A 10000-nucleotide genomic window follows, 5' to 3' on the forward strand; every position below is an offset into this window, starting at 1 on the left:
AGTCCCAAACATCTTTTAGTTTCTCTGTCCTCAGAAGCCAACAGTGGATAAACCTATATTTAGTCGTTAAGGTCTAATATTTTATCCTATTTGGAAACGATCTAGCTATTCAATTAATGTTTTTTTTTAAAGATTTTACTTATTTATTTTTCCCCCAACGCCCCAGTAGCTAGCTGTCTGTCATAGCTGCACATCCTCCTAGTTGCTGTATGTGGGACCCGGCCTCAGCGTGGCCGGAGAAGCGGTGCGTCGGTGCGATCCCGGGATCCGAACCCGGGCCGCCAGCAGCGGAGCGCGCGCACTTAACCGCTAAGCCGCGGGGCTGGCCCTTCAATTAATGTTTTATCCCTTAATTTCACGTAGCCAAACATCCAGGTTTCAAGCTACCAAAGAGATCTTGGAAGTTGTTTTAAGTACACATGCCAGGGCCGGCCCCGTGGCTTAGCGGTTAAGTGCGCGCGCTCCGCTGCTGGCGGCCCGGGTTCGGATCCCGGGCGCGCACCGACGCACCGCTTCTCCGGCCACGCTGAGGCCACGTCCCACATACAGCAACTAGAAGGATGTGCAGCTGTGACAGACAACTATCTACTGGGGCTTTGGGTGAAAAAAAAAGGAGGAGGATTGGCACTAGATGTTAGCTCAGAGCCGGTCTTCCTCAGTAAAAAAAAAAAAAAAAAAAAAAAAAAAAGAGGAAGACAAGCATGGATGTTAGCTCAGGGCTGATCTTCCTCACACACACACACACACACACACACACACAAAATAAGTACACATGCCATAAAATGTAACTCCTGCTAAAAGTTTATCAGAGTGACGTCAGCATCATGGTGGCATGAGTTGTTCCCTTCGCCTCTCCCCTCTAAGGTACAACCAAACAGACGTCTACTGACCGACACAGGGATTCCCTACACAGCACAACAAGATGCTGAGAGATCCATGCGGCTGTAGGGGAGGAAGGCAAACCCTCTACCGTCTTTAGGTCCTTCTGGCTGGGCTACAAATTAAATCGACACGAGATGGAGTAACAGGAGAAAATCAAACAAAGCTTTAGAACGTGTATACACGGGAGAGACTCAGGAAAAGGGAACAACTCACCAACACGGCCGAGCTGCCAGTTTAAATATTATCTTCAGCTTTAGCTTTTTAGACAGAGGAGGACCTTGGGGGTAGTGGTTTGGGATTTCAAAGAGGAGGAAGGCAATTTACACGGCGTTGGAAACGTAAATGGGCCAACTACAGACAAGGTGAGCTGAGACACATGTTTTACATGACATTAAAGTTATGTGATGGCATTAGTCCATCCCTGGAATAGCCCCTTCTATTTTAAATTCTTTTAGGCAGTTGGGGGGAGGTCAGAGTTCCTTTCAGAGTCTTTTGTTCTTAAAAACAATCAAGCCAAAGAGACACATTTTGGGTTGGCCCAGTCTGATCCCCCACACAGCTATACATCTGAAGGTGGGTGGACCGGACCCTCGGGAAGCCCTGGAACTAGGGAAGCGGCCCCTTCCTCCTGACGGTGGCGACGATGCAGGACATGGGTCCTCAAGCTGCAGCCAGCGTGACTGTGAGTGGAGGCAGGGGCAGCCCAGCCTGCGTGCAAACACTCACGGAGTGGCAGATGCCTGGCCTGTGAGAGCACCCACCGAGCGGTGGCAGTCCTGCCCGCATGAACTTGGAGTGGCCCGACCGGCACAACTGTGAGCAGATGGGGCAGGAACAGAAAAAACAGCCCCCTGTCACCCCCGCCCCCGCCGTGGCAGGTGGAGTCTGTGGCCAGAAGCATTAGAAGCCACAGCAGAAGCGGTGACCCAACCCCGCTTCACCAGCCGGGGGGGCCGCATATGAGTCCCTGGGTCCCTGGGCTCCCACCAGTGACGGCACACCTGTGAACCCAGCACCCCTGGCAGCAGTGCAACCGGCACCCCAAGACAACCTGGGAACAGCAGTGCAGGTGGTGCACGGGACAGCAGTGTGTGAGCCCACGGAGAGCCAGTGGAGGAACACAAGACCCGGGCAATCAGAACCAAAGTAACTGAAGCCTGACCCAAATAAGAGAAGGCCGTGACTACCACAAATGTGCCCCAGCAGAGGATCCATTCATCAAACAGCATGAAGATCGACAGTACAGTAACACAGCAGAACAGAAGGAAAATGACAACTCTCCAGAAACCAAACCCGAAGTCACAGACGATGACCATCTGACAGAGAACTCAAGACAGCTGCCCTAGGGGGCGGCCCCGTGGCTTAGCGGTGAAGTGCATGCGCTCCGCTACCGGCGGCCCGGGTTCGGGTCCGGGCGCGTACCGACGCATCGCCTGTCCAGCCATGCTGAGGCGGCGTCCCACATACAGCAACTAGAAGGGTGTGCAACTATGACACACAACTGCGTCCTGGGGATTTGGGGAGAAAAAGGGGGGGAAAAAAGGAGGAGGATTGGCAACAGATGTCAGCTCAGGGCCGGTCTTCCTCAGAACAAAAAAAAAGAGGAGGATTGGCATGAATGTCAGCTCAGTGCCGATCTTCCTCACACACACACACACACACACACACACACACACACACACACACACACAGAGAAAACAACTGTCATAGAGAAACTCAACGAGTTACATAAAAACTCAGACAGAAGGACAGTTCGAGGAGCTCAAGAATAAAATTAACGAACAGAAGGAATACTTCAACAAAGAGATTGGAGCTCTAATAGAAAAACCAAACAGAAACTCTAGATATGAAGGACACAAATAGTGAGATTAAAAAATAAGGTTAAAGGCATTAAAAAAAAAAAAAAAAAGAGCAGACCCTATGGAGGAGAGAATTAGTGAGGTCTACGATAGAAGCCTAGAAATGCTCCAGGTAGAGGAGGAGAGAGAACTAAGATTTTTAAAAAACCACGAAATTCTTTGAGAAATATCCAGCTCGATTAGGAAAAGTAACATAAGGCTTATAATCTCCCAGAGGGAGGAGAAGACAGGGAGAAAGGAGCAGAGAGCTTCTTCAAAGAAATGATTGCTGAGAACTTCCCAAACCTGGGGAAGGAACTGGACCTGCAAGTGCTGTGCGAGTCTAAGATGGGGCACATCCAGGGAGAGAATTGTGCCAGGGAAAGGGAGGCAGCAGTAAGTCATTGAGGATAAGGTCTTTAGAGGAGAGCGACTCTTCTCAAGTGGATGAGGTAGAAGGAGACCGGCTGGATTTGTGTGTGTGTGTGTGTGTGTGTGTGTGTGTGCGCGTGCGTGTGTGTGTGCGTGTGTGTGTGTGCGTGTGAGGAAGATCAGCCCTGAGCTAACATCCACGCTAATCCTCCTCTCTTTGCTGAGGAAGACCGGCTCTGAGCTAACATCTATATTGCCAATCCTCCTCTTCTTTTTCCCCAGAGCCCCAGTAGATGGCTGTATGTCACAGTTGCACATCCCTCCAGTTGCTCTATGTGGGTGTGGGAGATCAAGATTTGGCCACCCTGAAATATATCTCTTTACCTTTTTTTTTTTTTTTACTTTGAGAATTTTCAAAGGGCCCTGGAACTTCTCAAAGACATTTGCTCTCTTCCTATAAGGAGGAAGATACTAAACTTATTAGGCTTATTCAGTATGTTAAATTACATGGAAAGCATTGTCAGACAAGTGACGATAAGCCTGCTCAGGTGCTATTATGTGGGTAAATGTTATTCATATAGGTGTTTTAAAATTGTATAACGTTACTGAAATGCTGATCTGTCCTGATTATCAGTCATAATTCTGGTTATTATTATTTTAAAGTGTTGTATGTCACAAAATTAACCAAATTTCTTTGTCAATTGCCATTTTGAGGTCTTGTTGTTTACAGACTTATTTCTTTGCTCTAATGCTTTTGCAAAATATGTTTCAACTTCAGAAAAATTCATGGAAAGGACTCTGATATTTACACTGGAATACAGGTTTCTGACAAACTTTCTGATCACGAAAATGAACGTGGTAAGAAATTACAGAAATCTGATGGAGAAACCGACTTCATGAAGCTGCTAACAAAAAGGTTGGGATCAAGAATGGATTACACAGGACTGAATCAACTGATAAGGATAATTATAATTTCTATGATTTTTCATTTGAAGTGTTGCTGAATTTTCAATGTTTTGTTTTTTCAGATTTAAGGAAAACTTTTTCTCTTTTCTCCTGAGCTAGCTATGATTTATAGCAATTTGGTAAATGATATTTTTGTCAGTAAAATTGAAATATTTATCTTTTTCTCTCTATCTGATCCCTCAAATTTGGAAACTCTTAGTGAGTGAGTATTGTTGTTTTCATGGCAATATAGTTACTTGCATAAGTTCAATAAGAATCTGTTCTCCTTATCACAGGACACAATTGGAAACACTGGTTATGTTACCAAGGTTGTAACTGGAACATCATATTTGCGATATCACCCTGCAGCTTCTGAGGAATGAAGATTTGACTTTATGGAATAAAGCCACATGGAAATATTGGCCTGGTACCTTATGTTCCAAGCAGCACTTACCAGGATAAGTCAAGAATGTCACTTATCTGGCAGGTACAAGGAACCTCGAAATATTTGGGGGGAACCTCAGAAGAGAGGAATTCACCCAAATCTATGGGTATTGCAGACAAAGTCTGATGACAAAATCCTTGGCTTTGCTTTCCTGGCCTCGAGAGACCTTTAAAGTTCAATGTGAGATTCCTTATCAAAAGTTCCAGCAAAGCAGATTTAAAAGAGCCTATGTGATCAACTGCTATTCTTGCTGTACTTATGTAAATAATTGGGCCAACTCTATTGGAACTAGACTTATTTTGCAAACTAGTTTTAATTTTGCTATCTTAATAAAAATGAGGGTGATTTTAGAGAGAAAAATTATATTTCGGTAAAAACTATTTCAGTATAAATTTGCGGATATTAGATCCTAGTTTTGTTGTCTTTTGAGGTTTTTGTCTTATATCTGTTGACTGGACTGGATCCTGATTTCTTCTAGTCTCCTGAAACATCTGGCGACAGATGTCCAAACTAACGTTTTTGATTTTTTTTCCATCATTTTCATTGGAAATCGCTGAAAACTAAACCTGCCCTTTTTCCTGAAGACTTACAAACTGAAGCCGATGGACTGGACTTGATATAAACTTAAGAGATGACCTGACGACACCATCAGAGACATTTTAAACTGCAAAAGATACTTGGACGCTGACATCTGAAATGCTTCTTCACTGGCTGTCCTCCGAACTCAAAAACACGTTTCCAATCGGCTCCAACCATTAACCTTGTTTCTCTTTTGTTTCCATAGAAATGCTTCTATTAAATACTTGATTGCTTGCTTCCACAATATAGGCGTCACCTCGAGAGCCCACCTGCATCACCACCTTCTGAAATGAACTTAATTGAACCGACCTATTATCAGGACTAAGAAACGTGTTCAGTGAGATGAAACAATCTACCAACTCAGCTTCTGGACTATGAAACTTCTGTAAGTTTCAAAAGGACTGTGAAACTTTTAGTTTCAGAGGCGGGACTGTGGGAGATCAAGATTTGGCCACCCTGAAATATATCTCTTTACCTTGATTGTTTTCTCTGAGGGACATTTGACCTCCCCCACTAACTGCCTAAAGAATTCGACATGGTGGCTCCTTCCTGGAACAGATCTTCTATCATGATGGCTGTAATGATCATGTAAAATAGATGTTACAATGGGAGGGGCACCAAGCCCCTTTTATCCCAAAACTCTAACTCTCCCTGACCACATTCTCTACAGCTGACCCCGAAAAGAATGGTCCTCCTGCCCTCTGAAGTCCCAGGCCACTACCCACCCCCAACACGCTCCTCGCCTTTAGCTGCAATACTTAGGCAAGCAGCTTAGACAGAGGGACGAGTTGCTCATTTCTGAGTTTCTCCCATGTATACATGTTCTTAAACTTGGTATTATTTTCTCCTGCTAACCTGTCTCGTCGATTATTTGGCCAGCCATAAGAACCTTAAGGGAAAGGGCAGAGGGAGATTCTCCCTCTTCCCCCGACATGGGACACGGCCTCAGCGTGGCCGGAGAAGCGGTGCGTCGGCGCGCGCCCGGGATCCGAACCGGGGCCGCCAGCAGCGGAGCGCGCGCACATAACCGCTAAGCCACGGGGCCGGCCCTGACCAGCTGGAGTTTTGTTTCGTGTGTGTTAGCTATTGAGGCGGGGGAGCGGCAAGGAGGGAGAGGGGTGGTGGGGGTGGGGGTGGGGGTGGTGTGTCTGCTCTGGGTGAGGCGAGAAAACTCCCCAAGTGGAGATTTTTGTAGAAGGGTCCGGTCCGGCAGGACGGGAGGGTGCGCGTGGGTCCATTTAGCGAGCAATCAGAAGAATCTGTAGTCGCTGAGACTCAGGCCTCTTGGGAAAGAAGCAGAGAGAGGAGTTGAGCTTTGTTCCTCAGAGCAACTGGCGCCTCACGGGTAACCACAGAAGGTTCCCAGAACAAATGAAGTTGCGGGAGCCAGCGTGCCCTGTGTGCTGCTCTCAGCCCGAAGGCGGGCAGGCGGGCAGCTGCTCCCGTCCTGCACTCTCCCACGGTCCGGGTCCCGCCCCCAGCCCCACTCGCACCCACAGGGGAGGGCGGCCCCGGAACAAGTCTCCTCTCATCCACCATCATCTCGCCACCCTGACGGCTTTGCCCGAGATACCAACTCGGCTGTACCCACGCCCATGCGGGATTTTCCTTCGGACGAGGGGCCCGGGTTCACCACGGAGGATGAAACCCCTAGCCTTCCGTTGCCAAGTGGGTGGGACTCGCCAGCCAGGGGGGGGGGGGAAGGGAGGTCAGGCCCATTCACTCCAATGGGCCTCACGGAATGGTTTCATTGAAATGCAGAAAGCTCTGCGGTCAAGTCGGAGCCTTTCACTTCGCCTCGGGCGTCTCTCCACTGAATGGCTCTCTTCAACTCCCCCACCCTTAGGCTGCAGCTTCCAAACTGCAGGGAGAGAGGGAGGGAGCATGGATGTCTGAGAAGCGCGACTCCTCTGGGACAGAAAGAGCACCCCCCCCGCCCCCGCTTTCCCTAACCCGCTAAACCACTTGAGAATCAGGGCTGTGGGGACTGACGTCCCGGTTTACGTCTTCCTCACTGCGTGGCGCGTGGCACGGGGCGGGGGCGGGATGGGGAGCCGAATCAAAGGGGGACACCAAACAGATAATCTCGGTGTGTCGGAGTTCACGGGACAAACGCGGGCTTGGAGTCCCGAGGGCCGGGAGAGGCCTGGCAGGGGATGGTTTGACTCATCCACCCTGGGTTACGGGCCCAGCAAGCAAACTCCTAACTGGCGACGCTCTGCTCTAGGTGCAGGTTTTGATCATTCGTCTTCAAGTCCGCTGGATCGGTCTGTCCTCCCTCTCCCACCTGCTTCCCGCGGGAAGTCCTCAGTCTCGTGCCGCATACCCACTGGCGATTTCACGCATCGCCTCCTCACCCTTAAGAAGAGGAAGGATGATGGACAAACATGAAGGAACCCCCACCGACAGCACCTCCGAGTGAACGGGGGGGGGGGGGGGGGAGGGGCTCTCTCTCAGTGGGCGAACGGTGACTCCAAGTCGTGATCCCGAGATTTGACTTTAAAAATCAAATAACCCTGGAACAGTGAACTCGACGAGGAGGATGTGAACGTACCTCGTGCCACTGCCGTACGATTATGAAGGGTGAAAAGGCTAGGTTGTAAGTGCTGTCCATCTTGAAGCACCATTTTAAAGAACAGAACAATAAACACCCTCTCTCCTTGACCCGGAGCAGGGGATTGCCTGCGTCTGTCAGAGAGGGTCACGTCACCTGCACCGTGACCCACCAGGGTTCAGCCATTTGAAATCGGTCCTTCCTCTCGAGGTGACTAAAACTCGCCAATGACAGCAGGTTGTAGGCGCTGTCATTCCCGTCAAGGAAAGGCAGGGAGAATTTCAGCGTTTCAAAGCATACCCTGTCCCCCTTTCACAGCAAGTACCAGCTGAATTATGTGTAATTTCTGAATCGGCTTTCTCCCGGAGTCACTTCACTTCTCTCTCTTGGTGGTGGTGGTGGTGGGGGGGGGGGGGCAGGGCGCGCCGTGGGGGGGAGGCGGGGCGGCACTTGGAACCAGCGCAGAGCAGCTAAGGCTGTTGCCAAATCTTTCTGTCGGTGCCCACGCATGCAGACTGTGTGTGACCCGAAGGATGTACAGCATCCCACTGAGGGGTGAGGGTGGGGGAGTTTCCGGTGTGTAAGCCTGCGTTCAGCAGGCATAGGGGAGGAGAAACGATGTTCCCGCCGCTATCCCCCTTCTGAGTCCTTGGCTGAGCCCACCCCGGCCCGGTAACAAAAAGACAGATCCAGAAGAGAACGACAGAGAGATTAGGAACGCGTGCAAGGGCACGTCACTCGGGGAGAAGCCTAAAGCGGAAGTCACTCGAAGTGGCGGCTCTGACTGAATTCCAGCTCCTAGAGCACGTCACACCACGGACAATCCAGTTGTAGCGAAATGACAGGAGAAAGGAAAGCGGCTCTAGGCTTCCGAGGCCAGCCACCTGTGGGAAGGTCAATCAAGAGATGGGAGGAGTCAAGGTTTTGTTTGAAACAGAGTCCTCCGGGCTAGCGTCTGGGCTGACAAGCGTCCTCCTGGTTCAGGGAGGGCACCTTTCCCGTGGGAGCTTCATCTCCCGATTTCAGGTCAGGACGACAAGGGAGAGGTCCCGTGCCCTTCTCGCGCCCGCTGTTTCTCAAGGCCAGGGCCTCGAATTCCAAAGAACCCATGTGCCAGAGCGGGTCGATGTGGGGGCAACCTATTCCGGCTCCCTGACTTCACAGGGAAGACTGCTCTCTCCTCATTCTAGGGAAAGCTCCCAAACCACCGTCACCCAGTACGGTCCACCTACACCAACCGTCCCTCCCTCCTTTCGAAATAATTTCTGCAGTGGCAGAAGGACGGACATGCCACACACGCCCCCCAGTCCACCTTCACCTCCACCCCCACCGTCTGCTTCCTTGAGGGCCGAAAGCGCTGCGTCCGAGAACGGAACGGGACTCGGAAACATTCTAAAGGGATGACTCGGGCCTGCCTGTTGAAAAAAGCACCCTGCCGTTAATCTGATTGGTCTTTCCCCGGGGTGTGTGTGTGGGGGGGGGGGGGGGGGAGGGGGCGTTGTTAATTTTGAGGTGATGCGAATGTCCTGGAAATAAATACATATTGGTGACGGCTGTGCCACTGTGTGAATAGACTCCCAAGGCCCACCGGCTGGTGCACTTTTTAAAGGCTTGATTTTACAGGACGTGACCTCAATTTTCAGAGTGATGAAAATTAGGTAGGTGGGTCGGTCTGCAGGTAGTCGGCTTGTCGGTGGGTCTCCCTACCTTTATCACATACACACATAAAGGGAAGAGACAGACAGACGGAGACGGAGACAGCTAGTTCGTTATCGACACTGGGCACAGACATTCATCTGAGTGCTCTTACCCGTTCCCCAAGCTAATAACGTCTGTGTAGATCAAGATCACCCACATAGGAGAACGAGAACCACTTCCCAACAAGCAAGAGGGTCGGTGGGCCTCCACCTCCACCTCCACCTCCACCTCCACCTCCACCTCCACCACTTGCATTTGGCAGAGGAGTGGGAAAGCCGGATGGTGGCAAAAAAAGGAAGGCCCATCCCGACGAGAGGTGTTTGGCGTGTGGAAAAGCTGGAGGCGGGCTGACTAGAAGAAGGGCGTCCTATGTAACGGGGGGGGGGGGGGGGCGGGGAGCAGATTTGCTTTCCTCTTTGCTCCCAAGTTGGGTGGGAGGGAGAGGTCCTAAGTCAGGGGCCCAAATGAGGACAGCCGTCAGTTGAGTGGTGACCCTGAATCTCTGAGCGTTTTGGGCCCATCGCCGCGGAGGTGTGCTTTGGGCTTTGCAGCCCGAAAGCCCTCCTCCTGTGAGTTTTCCGCCGGACGCCTTTTGTGGAAAGAGAAACTCGATTGTGCTGCCTGCCTGCCTCCGTCCCTGCCAGCCTCCCTTCTTTCCTCCTGCTCCGTTCCCTCCCCCCTCCTCGC

This window comes from Diceros bicornis, unplaced genomic scaffold (assembly GCF_020826845.1).
Source record: "Diceros bicornis minor isolate mBicDic1 unplaced genomic scaffold, mDicBic1.mat.cur scaffold_705_ctg1, whole genome shotgun sequence".
Lineage (NCBI taxonomy): Eukaryota > Metazoa > Chordata > Mammalia > Perissodactyla > Rhinocerotidae > Diceros > Diceros bicornis.